The following is a 25,533-nucleotide window of genomic DNA, read 5'->3' as shown; positions in this document are numbered from 1 at the left end:
AAAAATGGCAAAACTAACCAATGTTAGAAACATAAAACAGTCATTATTATTATAGTCATTAAAGAGAAAGACACTTTGAATAATTAAAATGTGGATGAAATAAACATAGAAAAACAAAACTTACCAAAACTGTAATAAGAAGGAAAATTTAGTTGTTTTATAACTGTTAAAGAAGTTGAGTCTGTCATTTAAAAACCTTTCCATAAAGAAAACTTGTCCTGGATGGCCTTATCTGTGTTATACCAAAACTTTATAGAAGTAATAACACTAATACTATGTAACAAAATCTCAGCAGTAGTAGGGATTTGTTAAGTAAGATCCTCATAAGAAAACACTAAAAATAAAGGAAATGATTGGTATATTCAACTGTCTTAAAATTAAAAACATGTTCATCCAAAAAATACAGTTTAAAAGAACACAAGCCCATAGAGTTGTAAAATATATTGTAATTTATATAGCCTTCAAAGCACAGGTATCCAGAATATACAAAGTACTTCTTTCCATCAAAAGAAAAAGAGCACCTAGGGCTTCCCTGGTGGCGCAGTGGTTAAGAATCCGCCTGCCAATGGAGGGGACATGGGTTCGAGCCCCGGTCTGGGAAGATCCCAAATGCCGAGGAGCGATTAAGCCCGTGCGCCACAACTACTGAACCTGTGCTCTAGAGCCCGCAAACCACAACTACTGAGTCCCCGTGCTACAACTACTGAAGCCTGCACGCCTAGAGACCATGCTCTGCAACAAGAGAAGCCACTGCAGTGAGAAGCCTGTTCATTGCCACGAAGCATAGCCCCCCACTCGCTGCAACTAGAGAAAGCCCGCATGCAGCAACAAAGACCCAATGCGCCCAAAAATAAATAAATTAAATAAATTAAAAAAATAAAAAAGGAAAAAGAGCACCCAATAGAAAAATGGGTAAAAGAATTAAAGAAGCACTTCATAAAAGAGGGGAAACTGTCCAATAAACATGAAAAGGTGCCTAATCTCATTATTAAAAACCTCTACATAAGTTTAGATTTGATGATGAGGGTTGTGTTAGCTGTGCTGCCTTCTATTTGGAGTGTGGTGGCAGATGATCAAGGGTCAAAAACTATCTTTTGGAAGAAACAAGAACAGGGCTAAATTGGAACTGGAACTGCCAGATGGTGCCACACTACAGTGTGAATGCCTGGGATCTTTGTCTTTTTTTTTTTTTTTTAAATCTTTTTTGGAGTATAATTGCTTCACAATACTGTTAGTTTCTGTTGCACAACAAAGTGAATCAGCCATATGCATACACATGTCTTCATATGCCCTCCCTCTTGAGCCTCCCTCCCATCCTCCCTATCCCACCCCTCTAGGTCACAAAGCACCGAGCCTATCTCCCTGTTGTATGCTGCTGCTACCCACCAGCCAACTATTTTACATTCTGTAGTGTATATATGTCAACAGTTCTCTCACTTTGCCCCAGCTTCCCCCTCCCACCCCATGTCCTCAAGTCCATTCTCTACGTCTGCCTCTTTATTCTTGCCCTGCCTCTAGGTTCATCAGTACCTTTTTTTTTTAAGATTCCATATATATGCGTTAGCATATGGGTATGTTTTTGTCTTTCTGACTTCACTCTGCGACAGACTCTAGGTCCATCCACCTCACTATGAATAACTCAGTTTCGTTTCTTTTTATGGCTGAGTATTATTTCATTGTATCTATGTGCTACATCTTCTTTATCCATTCATCTGTTGATGGACATTTAGGTTGGTTCTGTGTCCTGGCTATTGTAAATAGTACTGCAGTGAACATTATGGTACATGTCTCTTTTTGAATTATGGTTTTCTCAGGGTATATGCCCAGTAGTGGGATTGCTGGGTCATATGGTAATTCTATTTTTAGTTTTTTTTAAGGAACCTCCATACTGTTGTCCATAGTGGTTGTACCAATCTACATTCCCACCAACAGTGCAAGAGGGTTCCCTTTTCTCCACACCCTCTCCAGCATTTATTGTTTGTAGATTTTTTGATGATAGCCATTCTCACTGGTGTGAGGTGATACCTCACTCTAGTTTTGATTTGCATTTCTCTAATGATTATAGTGATGTTGAGCATCTTTTCATGTGTTTGTTGGTAATCTGTATATCTTTTTTGGAGACATGTCTATTTAGGGCTTCTACCCATTTTTGGATTGGGTTGTTTGTTTTTTTGATATTGAGCTGCATGAGCTGCTTGTATATTTTGGAGATTAATCCTTTGTCAGTTGCTTTGTTTGCAGATATTTTCTCCCATTCTGAGAGTTGTTTTTTCGTCTTGTTTATGGTTTCGTTTGCTGTGCAATTAGGTCCCATTTGTTTATTTTGGTTTTTATTTCTGTTACTCTAGGAGGTGGGTCAGAAAAGATCTTGCTGTGGTTTATGTCAAAGAGTGTTTTTCCAATATTTTCCTCTAAAAGTTTTTTAGTGTCTAGTCTTACATTTAAGTCTTTTATCCATTTGGATATTTTATTTTTGTGTATTTTTGTGTATGGTGTTTGGTAGTGTTCTAATTTCATTCTTTTACATGTAGCTGTCCAGTTTTCCCAGCACCACTTATTGAAGAGGCTGTCTTTTCTCCATTGTATGTTCTTGCCTCCTTTGTCATAAATTAGGTGCCCATATATGTGTGGGTTTATCTCTGGGCATTCTGTCCTGTACCATTGCTCTATATTTCTGTTTTTGTGCCAGTACCATACTGTCTTGATTACTGTAACTTTGTGGTGCAGTTTGAAGTCGGGGAGCCTGATTCCTCCAACTCCGTTTTTCTTTCTCAAGGTTGCTTTGGCTATTCTGGGTCTTTTGTGTTTCCATACGAATTGTAAGATTTTTTTTTTTTTTTTTTTTTTTTTTTTTTTACTAATTCTGTGAAGAATGCCATGGGTAGTTTGATAGGGATTGCATGGAATCTGTAGATTGCTTTGGGTAGTATAGTCATTTTCACAATATTGATTCTTCCAATCTAAGAACATGGTATATTTCGAGTACAAGTCTTTCGCCTTCTTAGGCAGGTTTTTTCCTAGGTATTTTATTCTTTTTGTTACAGTGGTAAATGGGAGTGTTTCCTTAATTTCTCTTTCTGATTTTTCATTGTTGGTGTATAGGACTGGCAGAGATTTCTGTGCATTAATTTTGTATCCTGCAACCTTACCAAATTCATTGATTAGTTCTACTGGTTTTCTGGTGGCATCTTTAGGATTTTCTATATGTAGTATCCTGTCATTGGCAAACAGTGACAGTTTTACTTCTTCTTTCCAATTTGTATTCCTTTTCTTTTTCTTCTCTAATTGCTGTGGCTAGGACTTCCAAAACTATATTGAATAATAGTGGTGAGACTGGACATCCTTGTCTTGTTCCTGATCTTAGTGGAAATGCTTTCAGTTTTTCACCATTGAGTATGATGCTTGCTGTGGATTTGTCATATATGGCCTTTATTATGTTGAGGTAGGTTCCCTCTATGCCCATATTCTGGAGACTTTTTATCATAAATGGGTGTTGAATTTTGTCAAAAGCTTTTTCTGCATCTATTGAGACGATCATATGGATTTTATTCCTTAATTTGTTAATGTGGTGTATCATATTGTTTGATTTGCGTATATTAAAGAATCTTTGCATACCTGGGATAAATCCCACTTGATCATGGTGTATGATCCTTTTAATGTGCTGTTGGATTCTGTTTGCTAGTATTTTGTTCAGGATTTTTGCATCTATGTTCATCAGTGATATTGGTCTATAATTTTCTTTTTTGATATCTTTTTCTGGTTTTGGTATCAGGGTGACAGTGGCTTCGTAGAATGAATTTGGGAGTGTTTCTCCCTCTGCAATTTTTTGAAGGAGTTTGAGAAGGATCAGTGTTAACTCTTCTCTAAATGTTTGATGGAATTCGCCTGTGAACTCATCTGGTCCTGGGCTTTTGTTTGTTGGAAGATTTTTAATTACCGTTTCAATTTCATTACTTGTGATAGGTCTGTTTATATTTTCTAATTCTTCCTGGTTCAGTCTTAGAAAATTGTACCTTTCCAAGAATTTGTCCATTTCTTCATGGCTGTCCATTTTATTGGCATACAGTGTTTGTAGTAGGCTCTTATAATCCTTTGTATTTCTGCAGTGTCAGTTGTGATTTCTCCTTTTTCATTTCTAATTTTATTGATTAGCGTCCTCTCCCTTTTTTTCTTGGTGAGTCTGGGTAAGGGTTTATCACATTTGTTTATCTTCTCAAAGAAACAGCTTTTAATTTTATTGATCTTTGCTATTGTTTTCTTCATTCCTAGTTCATTTATTTCTGCTCTGATCTTTATGATTTCTTTCCTTCTACTGACTTTGGGTTTTCTTTGCTCTTCTTTCTCTAGTTGTTTTAAGTGTAAGGTTACATTGTTTATTTGAGATTTTTCTTGTTTCTTGAGGTGACATTGAATTGCTATGAACTTCATTCTTAGAACTGCTTTTGCTGCATCCCATAGGTTTTGGTTCATCGTGTTTTCATTGTCATTTGTTTCTGTGTATTTTTTTATTCTTTGATTTCTTCAGTGATATCTTGCTTATTTAGTAGCGCACTGTTTAGCCTCCATGTATTTGTGTTTTTCACAGTTTTTTTTTCCTGTAATTGATTTCTAATCTCAGCGTTGTGCTCAGTAAAGATGCTAGATATGATTTAAATTTTCTTAAATTTTCTGACACTTGATTTGTAATCAATCGAGGCTTGATTTGTACATCTTGATTTGACCCAAGATGTAATCTATCCTGGAGAATGTTCCGTGTGCACTTGAGAAGAACGTGTAGTGTATTCTGCCTTTTTGGATGGAATGTTCTATAATTATCAATTAATATCTGATCTATTGTGTCATTTAAAGCTTGTGTTTCCTTATTTATTTTCTGTTTGGATGATCTGTCTGTTGGTGTAAGTGGGCTGTTAAAATCCCCTATATAATTGTGTTACAGTCTGTTTCTCCTTCCATGATTGTTAGCATTTGCCTTATGTTATTGAGGTGCTCCTATGTTGGGTGCATAAACATTTATAATTGTTATATCTTTTTCTTGGATTGATCCTTTGATCATTATGTAGTATCCCTCCTTATCTCTTGTAACAATCTTTATTTTAAAGTCTATTTTATCTGATATAAGTATTGCTACTCCAGCTTTCTTTTGATTTCCGTTTGCATGGAATATCTTTTTCCATCCCTTCACTTTCAGTCTGTATGTGTCCCTAGGTCTGAAGTGGGTCTCCTGTAGACAGCATATATATGGGTCTTGTTTTTGTATCCATTCAGCCAGTCTGTGTCTTTTGGTTGGGACATTTAATCCATTTACATTCAAGGTTATTATCAATATGTATGTTCCTATTACTATTTTCTTAATTGTTTTGGGTTTGTTTTTGTGTGTCTTCTTCTCTTGTGTTTCCCACTTAGAGAAGTTTCTTTAGCATTTGTTGTAAAGCTGGTTTGGTGGTGCTGAATTCTCTTAGCTTTTGCTCGTTTGAAAAGCTTTTGATTTCTCCATTGAATCTGAATGAGATCCTTGCTGGGTAATCTTGGTTGTAGGTTTTTGTCTTTCATCACATTAAGTATTTCCTGACACTCCCTTCTGGCCTGAAGAGTTTCTGCTGAAAAATCAGCTGATAACTTTATGGGGATTCCTTTGTATGTTATCTTTTGTTTTTCCCTTGCTGCTTTTAATATTTTTTCTTTGACTTTAATTTTTGTGTGTTTGATTAATATGTGTTTTGGTTTGTTTTTCCTAGGGTTTATCCTGTATGGGACTCTCTGTGCTTCCTGGACTCAGGTGACTATTTCCTTTCCCATGTTAGGGAATTTTCGACTATAATCTCTTCAGATATTTTCTCAGACCCTTTCTTTTTTTCTTCTTCTTCTGAGACCCCTATAATTCGAATGTTGGTGTGTTTAGTGTTGTCCCAGAGGTCTCTGAGATTGTCTTCAGTTCTTTTCATTCTTTTTTCTTTATTCTGCTCCTCAGCAATTATTTCCACTATTTTGTCTTCCAGCTCACTTATTCATTCTTCTGCCACAGTTATTCTGTTATTGATTCCTTCTAGTGTATTTTTCATATCAGTTATTGTGTTGTTCATCTCTGTTTGTTTGTTCTTTAGTTCTTCTAGATCTTTGTTAAACATTTCTCGTATTTTTTCATTCCGTGCCTCCATTCTATTTCCAAGATTCTGGATCATCTCTACTATCATTACTCTGAATTCTTTTCAGGTAGATTGCCTATTTCCTCTTCATTTATTTGGTCTTGTCGGTTTTTACCTTGCTCCTTCATCTGTGACATATTTTTTTGCCATCTCTTTTTTTTTTTTTTTTTTTTCTGTATGAGGGGGATTGTGTTCCTGTCTTACTGATGGTTTGGCCTGAGGCTTCCAACACTGGAGTTTGTAGGTTATTCAGTAGAGCTGGGTCTTGGTGCTGAGATGAGGAACTCGGTGAGTCTTCACTCTGATGAAGGTCTGAGGTTCTCTCTTAGTCCAGTGGTTCGGACTCAGAACTCCTACTGCAGTAGCTTCAGCCCAATTCCAGCTTGTGACCCAAGATCCTGCAAGCTGCATGGGGCAGCAAAAAAATAAAACAATAACAAAGCAAAAAATAAAACTAGACTAGGAAACTAACAGATACGTTAGAAAGAGTATAAAAATAAAAATATAGATGAATCAACAACCGGAAGGTACATCAGTACCACAATAGTAAAAAAAAGAGGGTAAAGAAGAAAAAAAAAAAAGCAGGGAGGAAAGGCCTTGGCTGTGGAGGGTGGGGCCTAAGTAAGGGCAAGGTTTGGGCAGTGGGTGGGGCAAATGCTCAGGATCCACAGGGCTGGAAAAGGCCTTGGGGGCTCTGGGGGGTGGGGCTTAGGGTCAAGGAACAGAAGGGGCCCAGGCATGCCCCCCATCCCTGGTCTCAGAGGGCAGGAGACTTCACTTGGGAGCCCAGCAGGCTTCCTGGGCTCGAGTGGGTGGGGCAAACGCCCTCCTCTCCTGCTCCTCAGGTCTGGGAGGCCTCCTCCTGCCTGCTTTTCCTGATCTCCTGGCCTCCCTCCTATTACCCCCAGGACCAATGCAGCCAGTGGGGGAAAGGGGAGCCTTGGAGGGCAGGGGACCAGCCTGGGAGCTCAGCAGGCTCCCGGGGCCCAAGTGGTCAGGGCAATTGCCCTCTGCTCCTCTCCTGCTCCTCAAGATGGCTCTTCCCACCTGCCTCACCTGATCTCCCCGGCCTCCGTCTTATGACCCCAGGACCCACGCATCCTGGAGGGGGATTTGGAGTGGGGGTACCAGCCTGGGAGCTCAGTAGGCTCCCTGGTCCAAGTGGGCCAGGCGACGCCCTCCACTCCTCTCCCACTCTTCCCAGAAAGTCCCTCCCGCCTGCCTCTCCTGCCTGATCTCTCCGGCCTCAGGAGCACTGATCCTGTCTGGCCTCCGCTTCTCCTCCCTTCTCAGTCTCCCCACGTCCTACCAGTTCACTTTGGGGTTCCTCCCATCTTCTTGGGCATCAGAGTCCCCCACCAGTGGCCGGCAGGTGCCCTAGTTGTGAGGAGACGCTAACTCTGCATCTTTCCACACTGCCATCTTGACTCCACCTCAGGATCTTTGTCTTTAAAAAAGGTGAGAGCAAGACCTACTGCCATATATATATATATATATATATATATATATATATATATATATAAATTAAATAAAGTTATATATTTTTGGTCACGTTGGGTCTTCATTGCTGTATGCAGGCTTTCTCTAGTTGCAGCAAGCGGGGGCTACTCTTTGTTGCGGTGCGCGGGCATCTCGTTGCAGTGGCTTCTCTTTGCGGAGCACAGGCTCTAGGCATGTGGGCTCAGTAGTTGTGGCACACAGGCTCAGTAGTGGCTCGTGGGTTCTAGATCACAGGCTCAGTAGTTTTGGCACATGGGCTTAGTTGCTCCGTGACATGTGAGATCTTCCTGGACCAGGGATCAAACCCGTTTCCCCTGCATTGGCAGGCGGATTCTTAGCCACTCAGCCACCAGGGAAGTCCCTTTTTTTTTTTTTATAATTTAGTTTGTGCAATGTGAGTTGTTAAAGTTTACACTGGGGTAATTTTATATACATACACATTGTGAAATGATAATCACAGTTAATGCACTCATCATCTCACATAGTTACCTTTTTTTGTAGTGAGAACACTTAAGATCTACTCTCTTAACACATTTCAAGTTTACAATTATGGAAAACAGTATGGAAGTTCCTCAAAAAATTAAAAATAGAACTGCCATATGACCAAACAACCCCATCTCTGGGTATATATCCAATGGAAAAGAAATCATTTTTTCAAAGAGATACCTGCCCTCTCATGTTCATTGCAGCATTATTCACAGTAGCAAGATATGCAAACAAGCTAAGTGTCCATTGATGGGTGAATGGATAAAGAAAATGTATGTGTGTGTACGTATACATATATTTTTTTAGTTTCTTTTGCAAGCTCACCTTCCTCAAATTTCTTGCTAAATGATGTAATTCCTCAAAAACAAAAAAAAATGTAGAACAAGGTAATTTCTTAACGATGTTTCCAGATATGTCTGCAGCATAGTGAAATATTTTAGAAGACACCTCCTTCACAGAGGTAATGAAATGGAAGCATTTCCAAACAGAAAACATGGAATTTTAGACAAATTCTGTTTGGATAATCTTCAGATGATAATGGTCAGTGTGGATACAGCTATTTCCTAATACAGTGTTTGTACATCTGGACATAGGATTTGGAATACTTGATGAGTGGTGTTTTTTTCCAGGGCTCCCAAAGGAAATCTTCCAGAAAATACAAACTCTGAACAGGAATGGAAAGGCCCAACTCTGAACAGGAATGGAAAGCAGGTAATATATATAAAAGCCAATTAAAGCCAATTAAACTTCTACAGTCTACACTGAACAACATACTCCAAAGACTCCTGGCAGCTGCTCATCCTTTCTGACTACTTGGTATTTTTGATCTTCCTAACTTTGACCATTTTGGTGGGTATATAATGGTGTTTTTCTGTGGTTTTGGTTTTCATTTTCCTTATTGTTAATGGAGTTGAGCTTTGCAGATTTGTATGAGCCATTGAATTTGCACTGTTATGAAATGTTTTTGAGTTTATTTTTTCTTAGCAGTTTGTAAATATTCTTTATATATTCTAGATATGACTCCTTCATCTGTTATATCTATGGCAGATATTCTCTCTCCCTCTGTGGCTTGCTTTGTCATAGCCTTGGTGGTGTCTCTTGATGAAGGGAAGTTCTTAATTTTGAACTAGAGAAATTTATTCTTTTCCTTTATGGTTAGTGCTTTGTTTGTGCTCTATTTAAGAAGTCTTTCTGTACAACAACATATTTGTGTTATCTTTTAGATACTTGGATATTTTGCCTTTTAAATTTAGCTCTGAAGTATATCTGGAATAGGTTTTTGTGTATAGTGTGAGGTAGATGTCAGGTTTTTCTCTCAGATCTACAGACTGTTCCTGCACCATTTATTGAAAAGATAAGTCCTTTTTCCACTGCACTTCAGTGATATCAGCTGTCCTTATGTTTATAAGGGTATCTGGGGTCTGTGTTCTCTTTTATCAGCCTATTTGTTCTTCCATTCCCCAGTACCACATTGTCTTAATTACTCTCTTATTATAATACATATTAATATCTGATAGAGAAAGTTTTTTGACACTGTTCTTTTTCAAAAACATGTTAACTATTCTTATATCATTGCATTTCCAAATGAGTTTTACAACAGCTTATCAATTTATATGCACACATACAAACACACACACACACGCAAACAATTGTGGTTTTGAATGGGATTTTCTTACCAACTTGAAGAAAATTAACACCTTCATAAAATTTAGTCTCCCTATCTGAACTCAGTATATGCCTCCATTTATTTCGATCTTCTGTTGCTCTATTTTATTGTTGTGTGTGCTTTCATATTTCTCATATAAGTTTTATTTTTAAGTGTTTTAAGTATTTTTTATTTTTTTCTCTTGCTTTATTTTTTAATTAATTAATTAATTTGGCTGCATTGGGTCTTCATTGCTGCGCACGGGCTTTCTCTAGTTGCAGCAAGCAGGGGCTATTCTTGGTTGTGGTGCGTGGGCTTCTCATTGTGGTGGCTTCTTTTGTTGCGGAGCATGGTCTCTAGGTGCGCGGGCTTCAGTAGTTGTGGCACGTGGGCTCAATAGTTGTGGCTCACGGGCTTAGTTGCTCCATGGCACGTGGGATCTTCCTGGATCAGGGATTGAACCCGTGTCCCCTGCATTGGCAGGCAGATTCTTAACCACTGTGCCACCAGGGAAGTCCCTCTCTTGCTTTACTGAGTTATATACTTGGCAAATAAAAATTGTGTATGTTTTATTTTTATTTATTTAATCCCCTTTCTTTCTCAACCAGATGCGTACAGGGGTTATCTCAAGCAGTGACTACATTTTAAAAAAATATTTATTTATTTGGCTGCATCAGGTCTTAGGTGCGGCATGCTGGCTCTTTATTGGCGCTGCGCGGCTTCTCTCTAGTTGTGGTGTGTGTGCTCCAAAGCACGCGGGCTCAGTAGTTGCTGCATGTGGGCTACAGAACACGTGGGCTCAATAGTTGCGGCACACGGGCTTCTCTCTAGTTGTGGGGCTCTCTAGTTGTGGTGCACGGGCTCTCTAATTGTGGCACCCAGGCTCCAGAGCATGCAGGCTCAGTAATTGCGGCACGCAGGCTCTCTAGTTGTGGTGCACGGGCTCTAGAGCACACGGGCTTAGTTGCCCCGTGGCATGTGGGATCTTAGTTCCCCGACCAGGGATCGAACCTGTGTCCCCTGCATTGGAAGGTGGAGTCTTAACCACTGGACCACCAGGGAAGTCCCTGTGTATATTTTAGATGTATGTCTTAGTCCATTTGGGCTGGTGTAACAAAATGTCGTAGACTGGGTGGCTTATAAACAACAGAAATTTCTTTGTCACAGTTCTGAAGGCTGAGAAGTCCAAGACCAAGATGCTGGCAGGCTTGGTGTCTGGTGAGAACTTTTTTCTTGGTTCATAAATGGTGTGTCCTCACAGAACAGAAGGGGCGAGGGATCTCTCTGGGGCTTCACCCTCATGACCTAATCACCTCCAAAGGCCCTACCTTTTTTTTTTTTTTTTTGCGGTACACAGGCCTCTCACTGTTGTGGCCTCTCCCGTTGCAGAGCACAGGCTCCGGACGCGCAGGCTCAGCGGCCATGGCTCACGGGCCCAGCCGCTCCGCGGCATGTGGAATCCTCCCGAACTGGAGCACGAACCCGTGTCCTCTGCATTGGCAGGCAGACTCTCAACCACTGTGCCACCAGGGAAGCCCAGCCCTACCTTTTAATATCACCTCCAGAGATTAGGATTTCAACATACAGAATTGCGGGTGGGGGTCATAAACATTTAGTGTATAGTGTACACTATACAATGTGATGATTTGATACATGTGTACATTGTGAAGTGATTACCACAAGTAAGCTAATTAACATATCCATCACCTCACATAGTTATAATTTATGTGTGTGGTGAGAACACTTAAGATCAACTCTTCTAGCAAATTTCAAGTATACAATACAGTATTACTAACTATAGTCACCATGGTATACAATACCACTCCAGAACTTACTCATCCCACATAACTGAATCTTTGTACCCTTTGACCAACATCTCCTCTCTTCCCCCTGCCCCATCAAACCCTGGCAACCACCAGATTCCACATGTAAGTGAGATCATGCAATATTTTTCTATGCTTGGCTTATTTCACTCAGCATAAGGTTCATGCGTGTTGTCACAAATAGCAGATTTTTTTCTTTTGTAAGGCTGAATAATATTACTCTGTGTGTGCGTGCAGGAAAAGTATGTGTATGTGCACATGCCCCATAGTTTTTATGCGTTCATCTGTCGACGGACACTTAGGTTGTTTTCAGATCTTGGCAGTTTTGTCAGTAATGCTGCAATGAACATGGAGATGCAGATACCTCTTCAGCCAACAGTCCACAAGAAGCTGGAGCCCTCAGTTCTACAAGTTAATGAATTCTGCCAACAACCTGAATGAGCTTAAGTGGCTTTTTCCCTAGTTAAGCCTCCAGATTCAAGCACAGCCCAGCTGACACCTTGACTACCCAGCCAAGCTGACCCACTGAATTTCGGACTCCTGATGCACTGAAACTGTGCTAGTTTATTAAGCTGTTGAATTTGTGGTAATTTACTGTATAGCAAAATAACTAATAGATCGTTTGTTAGCTGTATGACCTTGGGGAGGCTGTGTATATTCCCTGTGCCTTAGTTCTCTCATCCTCAAATAACAACAATAACCTATCCCATAGGCTATGAGGATAAAATGAGATAATGCAAGCACAGTCCTCTGGCAATGCCCAGCCCCCTAGAAGTTTTCTCAGTAATTATGAGCTGTTTATCACTGCCTTTCTCTCTCTCCCTCCCTCCCTCTTTTCCCTCTTCATACCTCAATAGTTTTTTTACCCTGATTCTTCATCTCATCTCCTTTTCTAGAATTTCATTTCTGTGCCTAATATAGTCTTGGCTGGCCAATACCTCCTTTATCTAATTGTCATTTATCGGACAACCTCGACTATTCTAAATATAATCAAGATACTCTAGGGCTTCCCTGGTGGCCCAGTGGTTGAGAGTCCGCCTGCCGATGCAGGGGACGCGGGTTCGTGCCCCGGTCCGGGAAGGTCCCACATGCCGCGGAGCAGCTGGGCCCGTGAGCCATGGCCACTGAGCCTGCGCGTCCGGAGCCTGTGCTCCACAACGGGAGAGGCCACAACAGTGAGAGGCCCGCGTACCGCAAAACAAACAAACAAACAAAGATACTCCAAAACCAAAATGATTCCATGTAGAAAATACATTAAATTTATATTCTTGACTTGACACTCATTCTCTCTTAAATTTTGATTTCCAAATTTGTTTATAATGACAATATTGTCATTAAGAGAGCCTCAGATTCCATTCTACACTAATGAGAACAGAGTGTGAATTTTATATTTTCATGCTTAAGATATGTATGATATAATATTAGAAATATGTAATACTTCAAAAAGATTTAAAGTTGTTAAATAAAAGATATCTTGTTCAACAACAACAAAATGAAAACCCACAATTTTAAAATGCGCAAAGGACTTGAATAGAAATTTTTCAAGGAAGAGAGAAAAATGGCCAGTAAGCACATGAAAAGATGCTCAACATCACTACTCAAGAAGGAAATGCAAAAAACTACAATATACCTCACATCCATTAAGATGGCTATGCTCAAAAACAACACAAAAACTAGAAAATTACAAGTGTTGAGAAGGATGTGGAGAAACTGGAACCCTGTGCACTCTTGGTGAGAATGTAAAATGTGGTTCCATCCCCGATGGAAAACAATATGGAGGTTCCTGAAAAAGTTGATAACAATACAACCTCTAAAAGAACTGAGAGCAGAATCTCAAAGAAAGATTTGTACACATGCATTATTCACAATAGCTAAGAAGTGAAAGCATCCCAAATGTTCATCGATGGATAAATACATAAAATGTGGTATATATGTAAATGGAATATTATTCAACTTTAAAAAGGAAGGAAATTCTGATACATGCTACAACATAGATGAACCTTGAAAACAGATGTTAGGTTAAGTGAAATAAGCCAGTAACAAAAAGGCAAATACTGCTATGATTCTGCTTGTGTGAGGTGTCTAGAGTAGTCACATACATAGACACAGAAAATAGAACTGTTATTGCCAAAGGCTGGGGAGAGAAAAATAGGGAGTTGTTCGGTGTTTTGCAAGATGAAAATGTTCTGGAAGTTGGTTGCACAATAATGTAAACGTATGTAACACTATATGAAATGTGCACTCAAAAATGGTTACAGTGGTAAATGTATGTTTGTGTATTTTACCACAGTTTTTTTTTAAATGCCCTGCAGAAATCTAATCCAAGAAAGATTAACAAATGAAATAGTTGTGGTGGCTGCAGCTAGAGAGGGAGAGGGAAACTCATAGGCAGTAATAGAGGGTTTCAACTCCTTTGAGACCAGAAGTATGTTGAGGGCAGTTGCACATACCTAATAAACCCAAACTCCAAATGCTCTCTCCTCCTGTGTCTCATCCATAAAACCCCCTAGGGCACTAGAGATCAAGTTGCTAGTCAGCACTGAGATTTACACTAAGGGCAAAAACTCACAGGGAAACTTACCCTTAGGTTTTAACTCCAGCTTGTCAAGCACTCATTTCACTAAAACTCTGGGGCTTCATCATGCTGAGGAGCTAACAAACTTGAAAGCAGTTATTTTTCTGTCATCACCAAGGTTAGATATTTAAATCCTATTTGAGCTCCTTTGAGAGGCAGAGTAATAAACAAGATGGACCAAAGAACTCTTTCTGTTCCAGGAAGCGCATGCAGGGGACAGATGCTGGGTTGTGGTCTGGAGATCTGCTGAGGACCCGGGTGCTCAGGATGGCAGGAGGTTGGGAATCCTGTGTGGACTCACTGCTTGGAGCTTAACACTGAACCTGCTTTCTGGCTTCTGACCTCCCCAAAGCCCGCAAGCCCACTGCAGCCTGGACCTCAGGGTAGGTTCTGCTGCTAGGCTGTTCCTGGCATTCTGGGTTACTGCTTATTTTCTTTTCAGTATTTTTCATTTTCCAATTTAAAAAATATTTTGTGTTGGGTCATCCTGAACCCTGTCCTGCCGACACCTTTTTGGCTTAAAGAGTATGGCGGCTTCCCAGGTCTCCAGGGTCTGGAAATGCAGTGTTGGGTCTGGGCTTCTGAGGAGCAGAAGGTTTGAGGCTTCAGAGCCAGTTATTCTCTCTCCATTCAGGTGACAGTGGAGGAGAGCCGGAAGTCCAGCAGAGTGGCTTAGAATCCTCTCTTTTCTGCCCTTTGTCTGTCTTCTCATCTGTAAACCTCGTCTCCTTTGAGATAGGCACTGGCAAGCAGCTGAAGGATGCGGACTTAACCCCTGTTCTTAACCCCACTCCTGCATTTTGCCCTACAAGCCTTCCTGACTTTCCTTGTCTTAAAACAACTCTTCATTCCCTTTTTATTTTTTACTCTTTTTTTTAAATAATTTATTTTATATTTTATTTTTGGCTGCGTTTGGTCTTCATTGCTGTGCGCGGGCTTCTCATTATGGTGGATTCTCTTGTTGCGGAGCATGGGCTCTAGGCACGTGGGCTCAGTAGTTGTGGCTTGTGGGCTCTAGAGCGCAGGCTCAGTAGTTGTGGCACATGGGCTTAGTTGCTGCACGGCATGTGGGATCTTCCTGGACCAGGGCTCGAACCCGTGTCCCCTGCATTGGCAGGTGGATTCTTAACCACTGCGCCACCGAGGAATTGCCCCATTCCCTTTTTAAAGGCAACTGTTCCTTTCCCAATCCATGGGGTTTGTGTGGGACTGCAAGTCGCCTCATACACATGTGTGTACGTGTTTACGTGACTGCACGCGGGCCAGTGTGAGGCATTCCTTGGAATTCCTAGCATGTAGGTCAAGGCCAGCTCCTGTATGACCCCATGACATTCATCATAAACTGTAAGACTACTATGCCCAGTTACTGGCTATTTGACCTTGAGCAGGTTATTTACCCTCTAATCATCTGTCCCATCATCTATGACATTGGGAGAGTAAAAGCTCTTATTAAATAGGATGGTTTTGAGAATGAGCCAAGCCCACGCCTAGCAGGTGACTGGTGTTTACTAAATGTCTCCTCACCTTCTCCCTCCGGTGTCCCATCTTCTCACGTAGCCCCACAGCCAGGCCCTCCTCCCTCCCATGAGGCAAGGCCTGCAGTGTTTTGGCAATCTGGAACGAAAGTCTAATGAATAAGCCAATAATTGAACCTGTACTGGAAGTTCCATCTTCTGTGTTTCTTAAAATTGGAAAGAAAATAGAGATCATACTTTTGTTAGTATTTTTACCACCTATTTCACCAGAAGCCTATGCTGCTGATTTTCTCTGTACAGTCCTTGTAAGTCCTTCATTTTATGAACCACCAAGGGTGTCGTTGAACTAGACTGACATACCTGCTGTTCTCTGGTTGTTCATTGTACCTGAGAGCTGCAGACACTGCGAGGCAGGAGAGAGCTCTCCACAGAGGTCCCCACTGCTGAGCAGAGAAAGGAGGGTGCCAGAATCAGGGAAGAGTAAGCACAGCCTGCATTCTAAAATCCAAGTCAAGTAGGTCTGTCTAATCCTAGAACACGTTGTGTTTGACACTCACTGATTTCCTAGAGTAACTGGCTGGGCTGCACTGGGGTCTCCCCTTCCTTAGTGCCAGCACGCTAGGAAAGGCCCACGTCCACGTCACAGAAATTTCTTTTGCACATGGTGTTTTTCACATGGGACACTACGTCAACATCTATGTCCAATCCTGTGTATGGTATGAGGCTTTAATGGAAAACATCAAATGGTTTTTCCGTAGATATGCATGATGCGTTTATCCATGAAGTCCCTGCTATGTGCCAGGCACGGTGAGGGTGCTCTGTATGAAGCATTAGGCATCACCTTATTAGTGGCATCTAGCAAACAAAGACCTCGTGTGTAATGGCTTTTACAACCTGCGTGGAACTCCTACAGCACCTTAGTCCTGAGGTATTGGGCAGTTGCTGACATGGCCTCTTTTGGGGTCTTTGGTTATTGTGATGGTCATGTTCCCATGAACCTTTTTAATAAGATGTCAATCCTGAAAGCATCATTTCTGGTGGCACAGCATGTTGGGCACAAGTGATCTCAATTAGAGTTTATCCCAAGTTTGCACTTAGGAGGACTAGAGAAAAGGATGTCAGGTGGTTGATTTGCATTTCTCAGCTGTATGTCCAAGTCTACTTGGAGGCAGTTCTCAGTGGACACTTGATTAGAATGTAAATGTCATACTTTTCTTAATGTTTCCCTTCTCTTTATTTTCCCACTCTGCTGTTGCCTTTGATCAAGTTCACCTAATCTGTTCTTTGACTTTCTAAGAATTTGACTACCCGATACACCTCACAGAAGTGGAATTGTTACCGACCCAGGCCCTTGGACTCTTTAATCAATAGACATTCATAAGAAGCCAGAGAATTTCAGGCAAGGCATTACTGGGGCTCATGTTGCAGCACGAGGGAGTCAAAGCAAGAAACAGACATCCTTGCCCACTCCCCAGGAGGAAATGCTTGGGTCCTTAAATGGGATAACGGGCAGGTCCATGGGTTGGGCAGGAGGCTGAGCTTAGGTGGCCTGTTCCCCTTGGTGGTGCCGTGTGCAGGGATCATGTGCAGTACCCTGCTTTTGCTCCCGGCACCCCCAAAATGGCGGACTTGCTCACTACTGCCTCCCCACAAAGCTCGTATAGTGGTCATGATGCCCCAACTGCTCCTGCATGCAGTTATTTTTAGTCACTTATAGTTTCTTTGTATCCTACTGCTCAAGGAGATGTTTGTCCAGGTGCAAGCACTCCAGTAGAGGATCCCAGGTCCCAGCCTATCTCAGCATCACATCCTCAAAGTTCATTCACATTGTTGGATGTGTCAGAATTTTTTTTTTTTTTTTTTGCGGTATGCAGGCCTCTCACTGTTGTGGCCTCTCCCATTGCAGAGCACAGGCTCCGAACGTGCAGGCTCAGCGGCCATGGCTCATGGGCCCAGCCGCTCCACGGCATGTGGGATCTTCCCGGATCGGGGCACGAACCCGTGTCCCCTGCATCGGCATAGTTTCTTTTTTAAGGCTGAATAATACTCCATTGTTAAGTATATACCGCATTTTATTTTTCCATTCAGCTGTCGATGAACACTTGAGTTACCTCTACATCTTGGCTGTTGTGAATAATGTTGCTGTAATCATGTGTACAAATATCTCTTTGAAACTCTGCTCTCAATTCTTTTCGATATATACCCAAAAGTAAGATCATATGGTAGTATTTTCAATTTTTTGAGGACCCTCCATAGTTTTCCATGGCATTTGCACCATTTTACATTCCCACCAACATGCACAGGGTTCCAATTTTCCATATCCTAACACATTATTTTGTTTCTTTTGTTTTTGTTTTTACCAAAGCCATCTTATTATGAGATGCTATCTCATGGTTTTGATTTGCATTTCCCTCATGATTAGTGACGTTAAGCATCTTTTTATGTGCTGATTGGCCATTTGTCTATCTTCTTTGGAGAAATGTCTATTCAAGTCCTTTGCCCACTTTTTAACTGAGCTGTTTGTTCTCTGTAATTGAGTGGTAGGAGTTCTTTGTATATGCTGGATATAACCTTTTATCAGATATAGGATACATAAATAATGTTCTCCCATTCTATAGGTTTCCTTTTTATTCTGTTGATTGTATTTTTTGATGCACACAAGTTTTTAATTTTGAAGGAGTCCAGTTTTTCTGTTTACTTTCGTTGCCTCTGCTTTTGGTGTCTTATGCAAAAAAAATGATTGCCATATGCACTGTCATGAAGCTTTTCCTGTTTCATAGTTTTAGGTCTTATGTTTATGTCTTTGATCCAATTTTTGTATATCATTTAAGGTAATGGTCTGCTAGTCTGAATGCCTGTGTCCCCCCAAAATTGATATGTTGAAATCCTAATGCCCTATGTGATGGTGTTAGTAGGCTGGCCTTTGGAAAGTGCTTAGGTCATGGAGGCTCTGCCCTGAATGGAATTGGTGCTCTTATAAAAGAGGCTCCAGAGATATCCCTTGCCTCTTGCACCATGTGAGGACACAGCAAGGTGGCACTGGCTATGAGCTAGGAAGTAGGGCCCTCACCAGAAGGCAACCATGCTGGCACCTTGATCTTTGACTTCCCAGCCTCCAGAATTATAAGAAATAAATTTCTGTTGTTTATAAGATACCCAGTCTGTGGTATTTTGTTGTAGTAGCCTAAATATACTATGACATGGTTCATCTTTATTCTTTTGTATGTGGATATCCAATTTTCCCAGCACTGTTTGTTGAAAAGATTGGCTTTAATCCATTGAGTGGTCTTAGCATCCTTGTTGAAAGTCATTTGACCAGACATAGGAAAGTTTATTTCTGGGCTTCCTATTTTAGTGGTCTACATGTCTCTTTATGACAGTACTACACTGTTTTAATTACTGTAGATTTATATTGTTTTAAAATCAAGTGTGGTACCTCCAACTTTTGTTTCTTCAACATTATTTTGACTCTTCAGGGTCCCTTGAGAGTCCATATGAATGTTAGGATGGATTTTTCTATTTCTGGGAAAAAAATGCCACTGGGATTTTGATAGAGTGCATTAAATCTGTAGATCATTTTGGATACTGCTGACATCTTAACAGTATTAAGTCTTTCAATCCATAATCAGAGGATGTCTTTTATTTGTGTCTAATTTCTTTCACTAATGTTCTGTAGTTTTCAGCACAGAAGTCTTTTGCCTCCTTGGTTAAATTTATTCCTAAGTGTTTTATTCTTCTTGATTCTATTGTAAATGGAATCATTTTCTTAATTTCCTTGATTGTTCATTGTTAGGGTACAAAAACAACTGATTTTTGTGTGTTGATTTTGTATCTTGCCACTTTGTTAATTTATTTGTTCTAACAGGTGTGTGTGTGAGCTGTAATTTTTAGGGCTTTCTACATATCAGAGATCATGTTGTGTGTGAAGCAAGGTAACTGCCTTTTAATTATTTTTCTTGTTTAACTGCTCTGGCTAGGACTTCCAGTTATTTTGTTCAGTCAAAGTGGTGAAAGCAGACATCTGTGTCTTGTTCCTGATCTTAAAAGAAAAGCTTTCAGTCGTTCATCATTGAATATGAATACCATCTGTGGGCTTTTCATATATGGTCTTCATTTTGTTTATTTCCTTCTACTCCTAGGTTGTTCAGTGTTTTTATTGCAAAAGGGTATTGAGTTTTGTCACACTGAGATGATCAAATGGGTTTTTATTCACTGTCACTCTGCAAATGTGGTATATTACATTGATTGACTTTATTATATTGAGCCATTCTTGCATTCCTGGAATAAATCCCACTTGGTCATCATGTGTAATCCTTTTGTCATCATGTATAATCTTTTAATGTGCTGTTGAATTCTGGTTGCTATTATTTTGTTGAGGATTTTTGTATTGCTTTCCTCTTGGTGCTTTTAAGATTGTCTTTGACTTTTGATGGTTTGATTAAATCTTGGTGTGGGCCTCTTTGGATGTATCCCGCTATGAGTTGTTGATCCTCTTGTGTTTATATTCCCATTTTTCCCCTCAAATTTAGGATGTCTACAGCCACTCACTCCCTGTACCTTTTGTGCTATGTTCTGAATGGTAGTGTGCCCCCTGGAGTTCATGTTGAAATTCTAACTCCCAAAGGTGACGGTATTACAAGGTGCAGCCTTTGGGAAGTGCTTCAGTCACAAGGGTGTAACTAAAGAATGGGATTAGCGCTGGATACAGGAGACTCCAGAGAGCTCCCCAGCACTCCCACCAGGTGAAGATATGAAAAGTCTGCATCTGGCAGAGGGCCCTCACCTGACTGTTGCTGGCACCCTGATCTCAGAATTTAAGCCTCCAGAACTGTGAGAAGTAACTTTGTTGTTTATAAGCCACCCAAATCTGAGGTATTTTGTCATAACATCCCTAACAGACTAAGCTTTTATTCACTATTTCTGAAAAGTAAAATATTGTGGGTGTTGTTTTTGGTTTTCTTTAAAAACAATATTTCCTGACACTGCCTGAACATGCTGCAGCCAACAAAGTGGTCCATGCACCTCATCAAAGGTGGACGGGCCCTGGGGAGCTCAAAGCACAGAGCTAGGGTCTAGGGTAAAGGATTCAGTCAGCTCAGACATTTGAAAGGCACACAGATTTTTTTTTTTAACATCTTTATTGGAGTATAATTGCTTTACAGTGGTGTGTTAGTTTCTGCTTTATAACAAAGTGAATCAGTTATACATATGTTTCCATCTCTCTTCCCTCTTGCGTCTCCCTTCCACCCTCCCTATCCCACCCCTCTAGGTGGTCACAAAGCACAGAGCTGATCTCCCGGTGCTATGCGGCTGCTTCCCACCAGCTATCTATTTTACATTTGGTAGTGTATATATGTCCATGCCACTCTCTCACTTTGCAGCTCTGTTTTACGTTTGGTAGTGTATATATGTCCATGCCACTCTCTCACTTTGTCACAGCTTACCCTTCCCCCTCCCCATATCCTCAAGTCCATTCTCTAGTAGGTCTGTGTCTTATTCCCGTCTTGCCCCTAGATTCTTCATGACCTTTTTTTCTTTCTTAGATTCCATATATATGTGTTAGCATATGGTATTTTGTTTTTCTCTTTCTGACTTACTTCACTCTGTATGACAGACTCTAGGTCCATCCACCTCACTCCAAATAACTCAATTTCGTTTCTTTTTATGGCTGAGTAATATTCCATTGTATATATGTGCCACATCTTCATTATCCATTCATCTGTTGATGGACACTTAGGTTGCTTCCATGTCCTGGCTATTGTAAATAGAGCTGCAATGAACATTTTGGTACATGACTCTTTGAATTATGGTTTTCTCAGGGTATATGCCCAGTAGTGGGATTGCTAGGTTGTATGGTAGTTCTATTTTTAGTTTTTTAAGGAACCTCCATACTGTTCTCTATAGTGGCTGTATCAATTTACATTCCCACCAGCAGTGCAAGAGTGTTCCCTTTTCTCCACACCCTCTCCAGCATTTATTGTTTGTAGATTTTTTGATGATGGCCATTCTCACTGGTGTGAGGTGATATACCTCACTGTAGTTTTGATTTGCATTTCTCTAATGATTAGTGATGTTGAGCATTCTTTCATGTGTTTGTTGACAATCTGTATATCTTCCTTTGAGAAATGTCTATTTAGGTTTTCTGCCCATTTTTGGATTGGGTTGTTTGTTATTTTGATATTGAGCTGCATGAGCTGCTTGTAAATTTTGGAGATTAATCCTTTGTCATTTGCAAATATTTTCTCCCATTCTGAGGGTTGTCTTTTTGTCTTGTTTATCGTTTCCTTTGCTGTACAAAAAGCTTTTAAGTTTCATTAGGTCCCACTTGTTTATTTCCATTTCTCTAGGATTTATGTCAGTGTTCTGCCTATGTTTTCCTCTAAGAGTTTGATAGTGTCTGGCCTTACATCCATTTTGAGTTTATTTTTGTGTGTGGTGTTAGGGAGTGTTCTAATTTCATACTTTTACATATACCTGTCCAGTTTTCCCAGCACCACTTATTGAAGAGGCTGTCTTTTCTCCACTGTATATTCTTGCCTCCTTTATCAAAGATAAGATGACCATATGTGCGTGGGTTTATCTCTGGGCTTTCTATCCTGTGCCATTGATCTATATTTCTGTTTTTGTGCCAGTACCATACTGTCTTGATTACTGTAGCTTTGTACTATTGTCTGAAGTCAGGGAGCCGGATTCCTCCAGCTCCGTTTTTCGTTCTCAAGATTGCTTTGGCTCTTTGGGGTCTTTTGCATTTCCATACAAATTGTGAAATTTTTTGTTCTAGTTCTGTAAAAAATGCCAGTGGTAGTTTGGTAGGGATTGCATTGAATCTGTAGATTGCCTTGGGGAGTAGAGTCATTTTCACAGTGTTGATTCTTCCTAGCCAAGAACATGGTGTATCTCTCCATCTATTTGTATCATCTTTAATTTCTTTCATCAGTGTCTTACAATTTTCTGCAGGTCTTTTGTCTCCTTAGGTAGGTTTATTCCTAGATATTTTATTCTTTTTGTTGCAATGGTAAATGGGAGTGTTTTCTTGATTTCACTTTCAGATTTTTCATCATTAGTGTATAGGAATGCCAGAGATTTCTGGCACACAAAGATGGATGTGTTTACACGGCTTCAATTAGGAACATTATGAAAAAGGTAACTAGGGGCTTCCTTAGTGGTTTCAGTGGTTAAGAATCCACCTGCCAATGCAGGGGACACAGGTTTGAGCCCTGGTCCAGGAAGATCCCACATGCTGCAGAGCAGCTAAGCCTGTGCACCACAACTACTGAGCCTGTGCTCTAGGGCCCGTGAGCTACAACTACTGAGACTGCATGCTACAACTACTGAAGCCTGTGCACCTAAAGCCCATGCTCTGCAATAAGAGAAGCCACTGTGATAAGAGGCCTGTGCACTGCAACTAGAGAAAGCCCGTGCCCAGCAATGACGACCGAACACAGCCAAAAATAAAAAAAGAAATAAAAAAGAAAAAGGTAACTAACTAGGTCAAGCTCTGAAGATTTTGAAAGAAGTATCTTACTTGCTGCTGCTGTAAAGGAGCAAAAACAAAAGTAAAAACCAGTGCCTAGGAGTTCAGTGTATTCACCTATCTAAAGCTGGTGAACTGAGGAGGTTTAGTGAGGAGTAAAAGCTCTAGTTGTTAACAACTCTGGAGCTTGGATTTAGAGGAGAAAATTTGGGGTTAGAATTGACACTGTTTTTACTCTCTTGCTTTTATCTTTCAGTGAGACTAAAATCATCCTTTCTTTGGTACCAAAATCACCACTCTTACAGTAATTGTGAAGTCCCAGATCAAACATTTGGATCTTCTTACTTGGGAAGTATCTTTTGGACATCAAAGGCAGATCAGCTAGAACACTATCAAGATGATGCAATTGAGAGGTAAGGGTACGGTCAAAAGGAGCCCAGAGGTTGGTTGTATCTGTTAAAAGCATTTAAAAAACAACAGAAAACCCCACAACAAAACCCTCAACTCAGAAACATCCTGAATACTCAATGTTTAGGTGCTAAAATATTAAAAGATTAATAACATGAGTCATTTAATGGTTTAAGTTCTCTTATTGGACCAGTCTAGATGGAAGACAGTAGTAAGCTGAAGGTAAAAATTTCAATTGATTTCTTACTAGTCTGCTAAAAGTATCTTTTAAAAGCACAGGGTATATATGAATTTTGTAGACTTTTGCATTTTCACAATTTTAGCAAATTCCAGTCTATGTCTCTGACAGTTTTTTTATAGATTTGTCCTACTTTTTTGTGCATTTTATGCATATCCTTTAAAAACATATACTCGAAATAGAGCTCCTAATTAATATACAACATGAGTTTCTTCACATACTTTCATCTTAACCCAATTTCCCTTTAGAGCCCTTGGCCATGAGCTGAGGACAAAGGTTACTGTAACTTTTTGAGATATTGTTTCCTGATACTTTGCTCATTTATTTTTCTATTTTAGAATACTGATTTTAGAATACTGTGTGGCAATTCTCACGATACAGCCAAACCTAACTGTGACCTATTCTCAGTACCTGACCAATGCATTAAAGAAGGATTCTCAAACAAGATCTGGTGAGTACATAGATCTTTGTTCTACATCAGTGTTTCCCAGCTGTGGCACTGTGACTGACAGCTCTCTCTTGTGGGGGCTATTTAGTGGCCTCCCAGGGGTGTCAAACAGCACCCCCTTCCTTAGTTTCTGACACCAAAAATAGTATCTTTAGACATTTTCAAATGTTCCCTGGGGAACAAAACTGCCCCTGATGGGAACGGAGCAAACTGCCCATACATTCTGTGATGATGGACATAAATTCTTACTTTATTTTTACTTATTTAAAGCCTACATACAGTGTGAGGACAAATTGCTTCAGCATGGAAAATTGAAAACTGAGGGGGTTGGATACCTTTGTTAAAAAAAAATGGGGGATATTTGTATTTTTAGTTTCTTCCTACTTTTTTAAATGTTTGTTTGGAAGTAGGAGTTTTTAGGTTAATTCTATTAAATTATATAAGATGATATTACAAGTTTAGAAAATTTCAAAACACATAGTTGCCATAACTCTAAGAAAGGCTAAAAAGGTGATATTTATTAAATATCTCCTTGAAAGAAAAGAATTAACCAAACCAGGATTGAAAAACATTTATTGAAACAAAATCAAATACTTACTTTCTTTTTATTATCTACAAGCCAACACTGAACTTACTTTATTCAAGAATGAACACAATGTACAAAAAAAGTATGCTTATATTATAAAAATATGTCAATTTTATCTCCTGGGTGCTGAGCAGAAGTCATTTTAAACAAAATCAAATCAAGGCAAACTTGCTCTCTATAATAGAACTGCTATAATTTAATAACAAAAGTGAAAGCTAATATATACTCACAAAGTATCTTTAAAGGCCCACTGATAATGCTGCATTGGAAATGCTGAATCCAGTCACCACAGTTCACATTTCCAACCTATGCTCACTGGCACCACGTCAGGCCTACATCACGGGAAAGCACCTCTTTTTTACAGAATGCATGTCATTAGTTAACAGTTGTTAGCATGTATTTCAGCAAAGTATTAACAGTCAATCATATTTAGTTAGCTTCAATTTTCACACATTGTTATGCGGAGCAAATGACCTCCCAAGATTAACAAACCCATTTATCCAGGTGGGACCTGCTAACTCCCTAAAAACTCTGTGTCCAAGGTTAGTATCTTAAAATTGTTGGTAATTTTCTTATAATTACTGGCACCTTTCTGGGCATGTGTTCTTGCACACAGTGTGGCTACCTGTGCCTGTCAAGTCAGTGGCAGCTGCAAAACAGAGGCTGAAGAGTGCAGCCTTTGGCTTACCATGGAGACATGCTCCAGTGCTCACTAGAGTATTTGGCCCTTGG

At 40.1% G+C, this 25,533-nt stretch overlaps 1 long non-coding RNA gene across 1 annotated transcript; it reads left to right on the top strand.

Annotated features, from left to right (window-relative positions):
* The first annotated feature begins 8,291 nt into the window (after window positions 1-8,291).
* LOC307184136 lies at window positions 8,292-25,472 on the top strand. The gene is made up of 3 exons (XR_013827665.1): window positions 8,292-8,840; window positions 23,378-23,534; window positions 24,106-25,472. It is a non-coding gene; the product is annotated as an uncharacterized lncRNA (long non-coding RNA).
* The last annotated feature ends 61 nt before the right edge of the window (window positions 25,473-25,533 follow it).

The sequence above is a fragment of the Stenella coeruleoalba genome, assembly GCF_951394435.1.
Source record: "Stenella coeruleoalba genome assembly, chromosome: 3".
Taxonomy (NCBI): domain Eukaryota; kingdom Metazoa; phylum Chordata; class Mammalia; order Artiodactyla; family Delphinidae; genus Stenella; species Stenella coeruleoalba.
The sequence above is the reverse complement of the archived record's forward strand: the minus strand, read 5'-3'. Positions and strand labels throughout refer to the sequence as shown.